Here is a 12235-nt window from a genome sequence, read left to right on the forward strand (position 1 = left end):
AACTATATTTAAGATGTGCGCCGAGTGTTCAATGCTCGGCTTCGCCCAAACTTAAGCTTTTTTACTTGTTTTTATTTACAATGCGTAGAATTTCGAAAAGTGGCATCACAAAAAAAATTCCGCCATCACTACAACAAAATAAAACTTTACTAAAGAAGAAACCTATTTTCATAATTGATTTTAGACCCATTATTTCTTCGGAAAATTTGCTGCCATACCCACATAGTCAAAAAAATTTACCCATCCTTATGTACAGATATAGTATATCGTTTTGTAATCAATATTCCAATGTACATATTACATACTAGCTGCATCTTTTTTTAGGGTTTTAGGCCCCGAAAACGACACCTTGAGTGCTTGCTTACTACGGCTTGTTGATATTTAGAGGTTAGCGAATCATCAATAGAGAGAGAGAGATACCCCAAAAGCAATTCACTAGCACTTCATTGAAAAGCTATTAACGGAATATTTAATAACACTTGGCAACCCTGCCAAAATTGCTGCTTAATTTATTCCCAATGGTTTTGAAATAATAGCTAACTACCGGCGACGGCCATAATGTTCGCGCCATTAACATATCAGACCGCCATATATATGTATGTATGTACACATATATATGTATGTACATATGTTTATATAATTATATGTATGTATACTAAATACAAACATGTCTTTTGTAATATACATATATAAGTACATAAATTGTGTTTAATAAGTATGTATGTGTGCCTGCATAAAAAGTAAGGTAGTACTCAAAAGTGCATATGAATGTGTTTTAGGGCGGAGCGGAAACGGAAAATTTTCGGAAATGTTTCGAAATTCTAATAGCAGGGCTCGTTGCCTTTCCACTTCAATACTTTACCCTAAAATTTTTTTTTAAATCGGTTAATATTTTCTGCCTCAATTTTTTTATTGAAATTTTGAAATTTCTGTAAATTCTTAGCTAAGACATACTCTTGGTTCTTAACCTTTGTTTTTTGTTAAAAGTGTTGCTCATGTTCTCCATATATGTAAAAACATTAGCGAACATATGAGTACATACTTTGTATGAAACAAAATGAATAACACCATCAATAAAACAAATGCCAAAAATCAGCGATATTTTGTAGCACGCCTGAAATTTTTCTATTTGATTACATACTTACATTATTTGTTTAAAATTTACAAAAAACTCAAAATTTGTATCAAAAAGGCGAGGCGGAAATCATAAACGAATTTCAAAAAAAAAATGTTAGTGGTATTCTATCAGCGACGCAAAGCAACGATCCCGCTATTAGAATTTCGAAACGCAAATTTTTTTCTTTCCGCTCCCCCCCAATGTGGATATTGTTAGGCAAGTATGCACATTAGACTCACCTCACTAAAAAAAGTTGCGGTTTTTGCCGCCGGGGTTGCAAAATCGAGTATATTTGAAGACTTCAACCAAAATATTTCGAGTTTTTTGTGAATAAAAATAGTTAAAGGTTAAAAGTTCTTAAAAGATTTAAAAAAAAATCCTCTTAGAAGACAAAACAGTTTAAGCTTAAAAAATCTGCTTAAAAATATTAAAAAATGTTTTGAACGGAATCATAACAAAGACATTTTTAAATGCCGTTTTTTATATCTTTTTTCATTTTAGACTTACGAGATATCAGTGAAAAGGTATTTTCTCACCTTTATTATTTCTTTTCAAAGAAACTCAATCACGTCCCATTTTTTTTTTTAATATCAAAGCATCTTAGTTCAATTTGTAATGACGCTCGTTCATCTTACATTTCTCTTTCATACTTGTATTGAGTTATATGCAACAAAAAAATGGTTAAAAAGTACCTTTTCATTGATACCTTACAAGTACCAATCGGTAAATTTTTGACTGAGTTATTCAACTTTATCTAAACTAATCTTTGAAAAAGTTCAAAAACAGCATCTAAAATGTCATTATTAGTTATGATTCCGTTGAAATATGTTTTTAAATATTTTCAATTTTGATTGATAGAAAACTCAAGTTTTGAAGGTATTTTCAAATTGGTCAAATCTTAATATTTTTCCGAAATATTTTGGAGCAAGTCTTTAACTATGTCAGATTTTATAATTCCAATGGAAAAACGGTAACCAATTTTTTTTTTTGTATGGGGTGTGATGCAGTCTAATGTGCATACATAAATATATTGAATAAAAACTACATATATATATGTAAAAAAATTTATAATTCCATACCGTGTGTGATATATTTATGTAGTTTGTACATATGTATGTATGTATGTAGTCAACACATATGGCAACACAGACAGTTCTAAGTTGTGTGAGACAAATAGGCGGACGGACAATCATTGAAACTCTATTATAAAATTAAAGTGCGCACCAACACATGCCAAAAATTATATCAATATACATATGTGTATTTGAACATATGTATACATGTGTATGTAAATAAATATTTTTTTTTTTTATGTCTGGATGGTTTGGATAATAATAAAGGCCCACCTGTGTATACGCAAATAACACTGTCTGGTAGCTGACCACACATACATATGTACATACAAAAGCAATTTATTAATTTATAAACATATGTATATGTACTGCAATTACATATATATATGTATGTATGTATCTACATGTGCAGACTAAACTTTGTCTGAGACTTGGATGTAAACCAACTGACCGGCCACATTGCTAGGTCGGGCGTTCGCCGGCTGTCTAATCGCCAGTCGGGTTGGACAAATGGCTAAAATGTCGGCAAGTGTTTTATATAGATACATACATATGTAGCGTGGATATTCTCTACAGACGTGTGGTTGCATATAATGACAAACATATGAATGTTTATATGTAATATATTCATTTGTAGATACATGTTTTTGCTGGCATTTGCTTGACTCCGCTGGGAAAAAAATCGAATTAGCGTAAATTTCAATTTTGTTAAATTGTCACATTTTCGTAATATCAACCGTAATTTTCTGATGAATTTTGTAGCATTTTGTAAGATTTTTTATTTTTTAAGTTTTTTTTTGATTTTTGGTATCTGGCCACACTGACCTTGGCGTAATTTTTTTTACTCACATAACTATATGTATATGAGTTAAAATGTACCCAAGTGCATGAATGTCCGCTGACAATTAATTGCATGACATTAACATTTATGTCCATAGAAGTGTATGCGCATTAATGATTTGAGTCAATAAAATTATTCAACAAACATTTAATTATTTAAAAAAAAAATAAGTCTAAACAGAAATAATTATACATAAAACAGATATCTTGCAATATCTGATTGATTGGATTTAAAATCGTTACACAGGGTATTTAAAAATTGTCATGTCAACTTGATTATAATTGCCGATAAACGAGTAAGTTGGAATAGACAGAGAATGGTATAGCTTTTATGAGCTAAAAATATGTCGCAAACGAATAATAGTACGAGAAATAAAGATACTTCTCTGCGGAATATTTACACAAAGGAAAGCTGAAAAATCTCTTTGCATTGAGCTTCCTTTTGTAGTTTGAAACAACATAGTTTGTAGCTTAAATAAAAGATAGAATCAAGAATGACGACACCTATTGCTTCTTGTAAGCGATGCGCTCCGTGCTCGCAACGAAACTCTTCAAGCGACTGATGTCCATTTCCGAAAGCTTATAGCGAGTGTGATGAAAGGTGCGGCCCAAGGTGCTTAAGCCTTTAGGGTCGCACAGGCAGGGCACCAGATACGCAGGTGTTGAGATGATTCCACCTCATCATCCTCCATGCAGCGTACATACGGCATGCAGCACTCCCACCAATAGCAAGAGATGTAACTTGCTTTATCTCAAGTGCTCCCCAGACCGCCTCCGGTCTACACGTGGCCAGAAAGATTTTGCCACTTTGCATTCCAAGGTCTTCGCTCAGCGTTCACGGAGCTGACTAAACTCCCATCTATCCAGAAGCAGACCGAACGAGGTCAGGGGAACTCCCAGTCTTTCTCTATGTGGAAGTAATTCCTAAAGGGTTCCCTGTCTTGCCAGCTTATCTTTCAAGAAGCCAAGAGCCGTGGTAGCTGCTTGGCTGTTGGAATAAATATTCACCTCCTTAAAAGGTGTTACACTAGAAAGCAACCAGCCTCTTTTATTTGCGGCTATCTCTGCTTGGAAGACACTGCAATGATCCGGGAACCTAAATTTCAGGCTGATGGACAGTTCTTCGCAGAAGATACCTCCACCCACTTTCCCATTCAGCTTCAAACCATCTGTAAATAAGTTTACAGGACAACGATTCCAGATACTGCACCGCCCCAAGTCCTCCCTCGCTGGAATGTGGATGGTCAAAGGTGCATTCGGACCCCGAACCGGCGTGCAGTGGTCTTTCCGGCTCGGTAGAAACTCGAAGCCTTTTAGAATACTGGAGTGCCCATAGCTCGAGGCGAACTTAAAGCCCACCCCGCTTAGTCTTGCCGCTTATAAGTAGTAGTGGTATTCATTTTTAGGTGACCCAGTATTTAAGTTAAGGAACTGGGGTCACGCCTGAGATCCAACAACTATTCGCACTCTATTCAACTATCACACCTCTCCCTTTGGTTGAACACCGTCGAACAGCACGTTTCCTAAACCGACCGCTAATTGAGCTTGGCAAACAACGATCCTGGAAAGGCCGCTACAACAAAAACAACAATAACATCGGAGAGACGTTGACTAACCATGATTTTAGCTTTGATTTCTAGCATCTCCTGCGCTATTTAGCTGAGTAGGAAATTGCGTACAAAGATTCCCAAGAAGAAGTTGAAATTAATTGCATATTTCTAGAATCTAACTACGAGTCGATATTACAGCCTTGAATAGTAAATTTGCAGGAGTTTATATGGACTTGTATCCGGCGAAGGGTGCTGCTGTACATTCAGTACTTTGTAAGTGCCTTGCTTAAGGCACACAACTCGGAAAACTGATTCGCTCCAACAACTACTCACCTATTAAGAACGGATCAAACAGAATCTTCAATGCGATCTACATACATATTTTAACCTATGAGATTTTAAGAAAGCAACAACAATTCTAAATGAAACTCCGAATCAGATCAATTTCTTAGTTCTGTTAATGATGCCTTTTATCCGTCCTCTGGGAGCCAGCTGAACTAATGCATGGCGCTTCAAATAAAACCTGCATATCACCCAAAAATCAACGCCCATAACTCACTCACTGAAATCACTCAACTGAGCGCTGAGCAAAGCGCGGCTTCCATTACAAGCATTTAACTGTAGATAATAACATTTTATTACAAATCAATAACAACCATATGCTCGTATGTACAAATGTAAGATGTGCTGATGTAAAAGAAACGCCGCTGACGATGAATGACAATGCAAATTTGGCAAAGGTAGAAAATAAAATTTTAAAATCGAAATACACAACAAAAAAAAAGTAGCAATGAGAGATGCACTCAACGCGCTATGGAATGTGTACAGTAAGACAGCCAGCCGGTCGTCCGTCGATGGACTTCTAAAGAAATCTTAAAAAGAATTGCCGATTTGTGTAAATTGAATGTTCGAATCAAAGATTGAAAGTAGAATTTTCGACAAATCATGAACGCATTTGCGTTGTGAAACTTGAAATTGTACAATACCAAGGTATTTATTGTATTGTATTGTATTTTATTATAGTTGGTATTGTATTTGTAATTGTTGTTGTTGTTGTGACGGTAATCGAAGTTGGAGGCGTTTTGAATGTCAGAAATTGAAATTAAAAATAAAGAAGAATGAACGATTTGAAGTAAATAAGTGCGTGTAATTGCACTCATAAATACATACATTCATGAAGAAATCAATAAAAAAAAATCGGAGTTTTGTAGAAATTCATGTAGTGGAAATAATGTGAAATATAATGACCAAAGAAATCGGCTTTGGCAGAAAGCGCCTCCAAATAATACGCAAACCAGCTCCTAAATGCGGGAAAAACGGACTCCGTGCACCTGATCTACGATAGGTACATTGGTATCCAGATGGTTCAAGACAGTTAAATACTTTTGTATTTAAAATACCCGTTTGGGTACTAAATACTCAAATACTTAGTACATATTTAGAGATTTATAAATATTCAAGTAAGAAAATTTGAGTATTTGGGAGTTTCCTAAATGCTCGATTAAAAAGTACTTAAGTATTTAGTGGCTTCTAGATAGTAAAGCACAAAAAATGAAAGTACTTAGCGGGCGGTAAATTACGATTTAGGAGAAATTAGAAAATTAACACCTTACTTCTCACTCACCTCAACTTGCCTTACCGCAAAATACTTCACCTCGCCTCATATCAACTCATCACAACCAAACTCGCCCCACCTGACTTAAACTCATCACACCAGGGGGGATATTCTGTAACCAGTGTTGCCGTTGAGAATTTTCAGAAAGTCGCAAAAAAGGGGTCATTGACGAAAAAAAGGGTCACTATATAATTTTTGCTTTTATTTACTAGTAAAAGAATAAATCTGTTGAATTTAAAAAGAAAAAACTTTTCACAAAACAAGGTTGCAAACATACACATATGTAAATCGAGAAGAGTTACATTTCCCTTAAAAGTTTTAAGTGATGCATTTTTTCGTACTTACAGGAGGAAATATTTTTTGATAGCATGGTTCTGTTAACATTTCCTAAACAAAATCTCTGAAAAGGGGCAAAAAGTCGCAAATAATTTTGGAAAAGGGTCAAAAAATCAAAATTTTCAAAATGTCGGGTCAAAGGGTATTGGCGCTTAAAAAGGGTCAAATTGCCCCTTTAGACGCAAATGGCAACACTGTCTGTAACCATATCATACGTCAATAAGTGCAATACCAGTCTGAAAATTGTCGCTAACTGGATACTTTTGTACGCGCAATTTGGTGAAATCCAGCATAAGGATTGGATCAAATCGAAGTTTGTCAAAGACTTCTTTGACACATTTCAACTTTTGATAACGAACACTACTGTTATACACTTTGCTGGATACCAGGTTAATCCGGGTTCGAAATAACCTCAACTGTCTTTGTAAGACCGGAAACCTTTTTTGATCTCAGTTGGCCATTTTCCAGAACTATATATACCGAGGAAGAAAACTTAAAACGCAGTAAATAGTCACGGAAAGAGGGTGCCTTAAAACATCCAGGCTCTGGGACTAACCTTTCGATAGAGTCTAAAATGGACCCCTGATAACCCCCTGGATAGCTAACCGGACATTACCGACTACCTTTTCATATGCACTGAATTGTTTGAACCCTAAATCCATAATGTCGGATCTACATTGAAGACTATTAGACTTCATGGCGTATTCCTTGTAATTTAAGGCCTGATTCAGACAGATAATCTATAATCTAGTTAATTGGATTTTCGAATTCACCTGTCAAGTTCCTTTTAGTAGTTATTAGGAAAATCGGCAAACAACAACACCTTCATCTAACCTGCAACCGTGATGTTCATCAAATCGGAAAGTAACTAAAACCCATATCAAAACCGATCGCAGCTGCTTCTTGAAAATTATTTAGGCAGTTCCGCAACTACTTTCACCCATGATATGCTCACTAGTCTTCTCCCAAAATAGCGAACATCCCCTCCGCAACCGTGCCAAACTATGCCTATTGATTACATTTAGCAAAATCGATTTTGTGATATTCAAACTGCAATACAAATTTCCAACTATACAAATTTTTGCGGCTGCATAAGTATTAAAGTCCTGCTTTTAGCTCCATTTCTTCTCGAATGCCATCGTGCACATCACGCACCCATCTTGTTTTCCGGTCACTGCGGCTGCAACAATAAATTTAAGCCGATTTCTCTGTACAATTTGTTAAAAAAAACTGCGCCGTTTATCTCTTAAGATTTCCTTTGCTGCTGGTGCTGCGGTCAGACCAAGCAGTCAGTCAGTCAGTCAGTCATTCAATCGACCAATCGGCCAGTCAGCCATACATTTATTCAATGCACTTACATAGTTCTCATTGAGCAAGTTTTATGATGATTTGCTTTGGCAATGGCAGCGAAATCGCAAATCAAATGCGTATACCTTTGCAACCCAATCGTAATCGTCATAAAGTCTGACCAAATTGCTGTTCAGGCTTGTGCACAGTGGGTAATTGTTGAAGATTATTCAGACACTTTGTCGTGAGAAAAGAGGCTTACGAATTTGCATACAGTATTTTGTTATTTCAATCGAATTAAGAGGAAATGTGTAGATCAAAATGTGGCGCCAGAGAAAAAGCCATTTTAAGGGAAAGTTTTCATGGAAACCCAACCCGAGGAAAGGATGAAAAAAGGCATCAGCAATACTTTATGGCTGCCGAGGTCCTATTGATAAGGGATGAAGGATACAAAATTTGATCACTCTAATATCGGCGATCGTTCCTTTTGTTAAAAAAATACCGCATCCAGGTATGAAGAATATATCTTTGGTTGGTATCGTGGCCGGAACCGTCCTTGAGGAAGTTTCTTTATCTAATCTTGAACGCTAAACTTCTATGGCCGATATATGTGGAAGCGACCATATCCAGAGCTCCAGGGCTAGGCATTAATCGCTTTTAGAATTACCCTAACCACAGTGAAACCGTGTTTTAGCAGACTTAAGCGTCTATCTTTTTTATTCATTATGGCAGCACTGCGCACATTTCCAATAATAAATATTCTCGAGCTTAAGCCGCTATACTTCACCCTTGAGAAGACAGCCTAGCCTACTCTCTTAAAATTAGCCAGAGAAGTACATATGTATTTGGCAAAGGAAAGCTCTTATTATCAAGGGACATGGAAAACTGATATGAACAAGGTTGCTGTTTTTTTTAGAAAAAATTTTCAATTGCAGCAAAGTTACCTGGAGTAACTCTAGTCCTCTAAAACTTCAGAAGGCATTGTGACTGGTATAACTGGCCCCTAGTATTGGGCTTTTAGAGCCTATCGAGAAATTCCCAAACATTTTTCAGGCGGAGGTCTACGTCATTAGTCGGCGTGTAGAGATAAATGCAGGAGCCTTCGGGCTGAGAAACCATCTGACATTGTTACAGGAATTTAGACGAATGATCTACATTGTCGCTTTTGCACCTCAGCCAAAGGCCCCCATAAGCTCTATGGCTTCAAAACGCTCTTTTAAAATTTCTGAGGACTATATGATTTCACCAAAGAACTTTCTAAGGGACGGAAATTCCAAATGTGGTGTCTTATCGCGAAAGTGTTTCATCCTATTAAGAGAGCTTATTGGTCGATAAAGAGGTGGAAATCGTCGGGCAGAGATCGCTATTGGTAAACACAGAGATCAAGGAGAGAGTAGGATTACCTATGCTACCTCAGCGCACACTGCGCGAAAGCTACAGCAAATACAATCTCAAAGTCTTTCTGACCCACAATGACCCAATTAGGTAAATCGAGTTACTTGAGCATACAAAGCAAGCTGTAACTTGCTGGGTTTTCGATAGAACACAAAGCGATTGGATTTCATGCGGTAAAATTTAAATATCGCACTTGATCCACACTGCTTTAAATATTATGGCAAGTGTTCATTGGAGAATAACCAGGTGGAATAACCGCACGATTTTCCGGTTTGAACAGCAGGCGCGCATTTCTCCGGTGGAGCTCAAACCGCAGTGGTGACTGATAAGTTAAAGTCATCTATAATAGAAATTCTTGAATGAAGGTTTCTTCCAACTAGTTATGTATGTATGTATATATTTCCATAGCAGTTCAAACCCACTGTGCCGTAGCTCAATCAAAATCAATACATACCGCAAAACATCCCAGATATCTGCAAATAAATAATCCGTACAATTCCCATTGCACGATCACTCCTGCGAGGCTTAAAATGATTTCATTTCATGGCAGTACTACATTTCTTTCCATGCCATTTCGGATGTGCAATTGTGCAACACTGCCTGCTATCAGAGCAGACAGATAAGTAGATGAATACCTAAATGCATAGCAGAAATAATAAATATCTACCACATACCGCAAACATATTCGTGGTATGCCGCCATAATAATAATGGCAGCCAAACACAAACGGACAATCAAACAACAATCGGCTAGCCGACAGGCAAACGGAAACGACATCGTACATAGCCAACTAAACAACCGAACCAACCAGCTCGCACAGCCAGTCCCGGTCAGCCAGCGAGCCATGAATTATGTTTCTGTGGAATTACAGTGATTTTTCAGCTAAAACCTGGAACTGATACTTTTCTTTGCATTCTCAGCTACTTTTCAACTGTTTTGGGGTTTATGATTTGTTTTTTTTTTTTTGTGAATTTCTTTTGTGTTTCATTCTTTTTTGAATGCGCGCGGATTATTAACAGTTTTGCTGCATTCGTCGCTGCAATTACTTATTGTTGTTTATTGTTTGCAATTGTGGTTTGGCTTTGTTGGCAGTATTTTTTGTTGTTGTTGTTGCTGCTATTATCAGTTTTGCCATTGATGATGTCTTGCCGAAGGTGCCTCACAAACAAATGAAAACTAGTATTTATGCCATTGTAGCCTACTTGTTTTCTGTGCGAATTCAACGGCTGCTGGCGATGAGTTTTGATTGATTTGTGAGTTGAGTTTTCGATTTGGCCTTCTCGCATTTCGAATGGGAAATTTTGCTTGAGAGGAAATGTATGAGAAATGCGCGAAAATGTGGAAATCGCAACTTTTTACAGCGAAATTTAGAGATTTGATTTATTTATCGAGAGAGACATTAGAGTGAAAGCTCGTTTAGACTCTAAGCTTGGAGAATTTAAAGCTGAATAAAACATTTTTAGCCCTGTTAATATGAAGTTATAAGTTGATAGAATATCATGATTCCAATTTTCTATGTTCAAAAAAATAAAAAAATTATAATTTTAAAAAAACTTTTTTTTAAAAACATGAACTTTTGAGAGTGGATAATTTTTCAGAAAAAATTTTAGAAATAAAGTTTTAAAAATAAAAAATAAATGTTTTCAAAATGAGAAGGTACAATTTTTAATTAAGAAAGTTATAGGCAAAACCTAACTCAAATCTAAGGGCAACGAATAATTACAAAAATAACTAAAAAATCTAGAAAATAATTAATGAAAAAGTTTTGAAGAAAGAAAAGTTTTAAAAAGGATGCGTTTAAGAGACTAAAAGTTTTAAGGATACAAATTTAAGTGAAACGCAGTTTTAATTTAGGAAACTGTGAGAAGAAAAGATTGCGAAAAAAAGGTTAATGTTAAGAAATAAATATTTATAGAAAAAAAGCTTTTAAGAAAAATGTATAAAAAAACTTAAGAGCAAAAAACAAGAAAAAAAAATTTATGAAACAACTTTAAAATATTAAAAATTTCTATAAAAAACATCTTAAAAAAGGAAAACTTTAAAGAGAAAATTATGTTAGAAAAAAGTGTATAAAAAAAATGGGCAAAATTAAAAAAAAATAATAATTGTTAAAAAATCGGGAAAATGTTTTAAAACCCCATTATAAAACAAAAATTGTCAGAAAAATTGTAAACAAAAATAAATTTAGAAAAATTTCTTCGTAGAAAATAATTAAAAAAAATTAAAACGTTGAATAACATTTGTGAGAAAAAAAGTTAAAATGAAAAATTTTAAGTGTGACAAAAACAGTTTTAAGAAGCAGAATTGTAGGACAATTTTAAGGAAAACTGTTTAGAAAAAGTTTTAACAAAAAAATTAAAAAAATCAAGAATATAATTTAAAAGAAAGAGATTTTAAGGAATCAATTTGGTTAAGAACAATTCTAACAGCATAATTTAAGGGAAATTGTTTTATTTGGAAACAAGTTCTAACATTTTTCTATCTAGAAAAGTTATGATAGGAAAAGAAACAAACTTTTTACAAATAAACTCAGAAAATAAATGTTTGAAAAGAAAATTTTAAACAAAACAAGCTTTAAGAAAACTTAAAGAAAAACAATACTTAGAGAAAAAATTTCGGAAAATTGTTCCTACTAATTCTTTTCTAGAAATTTTTTCTGTTTTAACGATAAAAAAAAAAATTTTAAGCAAAAAATGTTTCTGAGAAAAATAATTAAAGCAAAAAAATTGTTTAAAACAATTTTTAACATATTATTTATTTATATATATGTACATTAAACAGTATACAAATTTGTTTACTCACCACCAATATGCCCATTCTCGTAAGCGTAGTCACCATTATCCAATCGATGCTTCTTCAATTGCGGATGTTGCGACAAGTGTGTGGGCGGCAGCGACAAACCGACGGGGCCACGTTTCGGCGGTCGACCCGGTCTGGAACTGCGGAATTGCAGAGAGTTACTGTTGGGTTAAAATAATGCCAAGTGTCAGTAGCACAAACCACAGTAAGAATTAGTTTTTTT

This window comes from Rhagoletis pomonella, unplaced genomic scaffold, assembly GCF_013731165.1.
Source record: "Rhagoletis pomonella isolate Grant_MI unplaced genomic scaffold, Rhpom_1.0 Rhpom_scaffold_00006, whole genome shotgun sequence".
NCBI classification, from domain to species: domain Eukaryota; kingdom Metazoa; phylum Arthropoda; class Insecta; order Diptera; family Tephritidae; genus Rhagoletis; species Rhagoletis pomonella.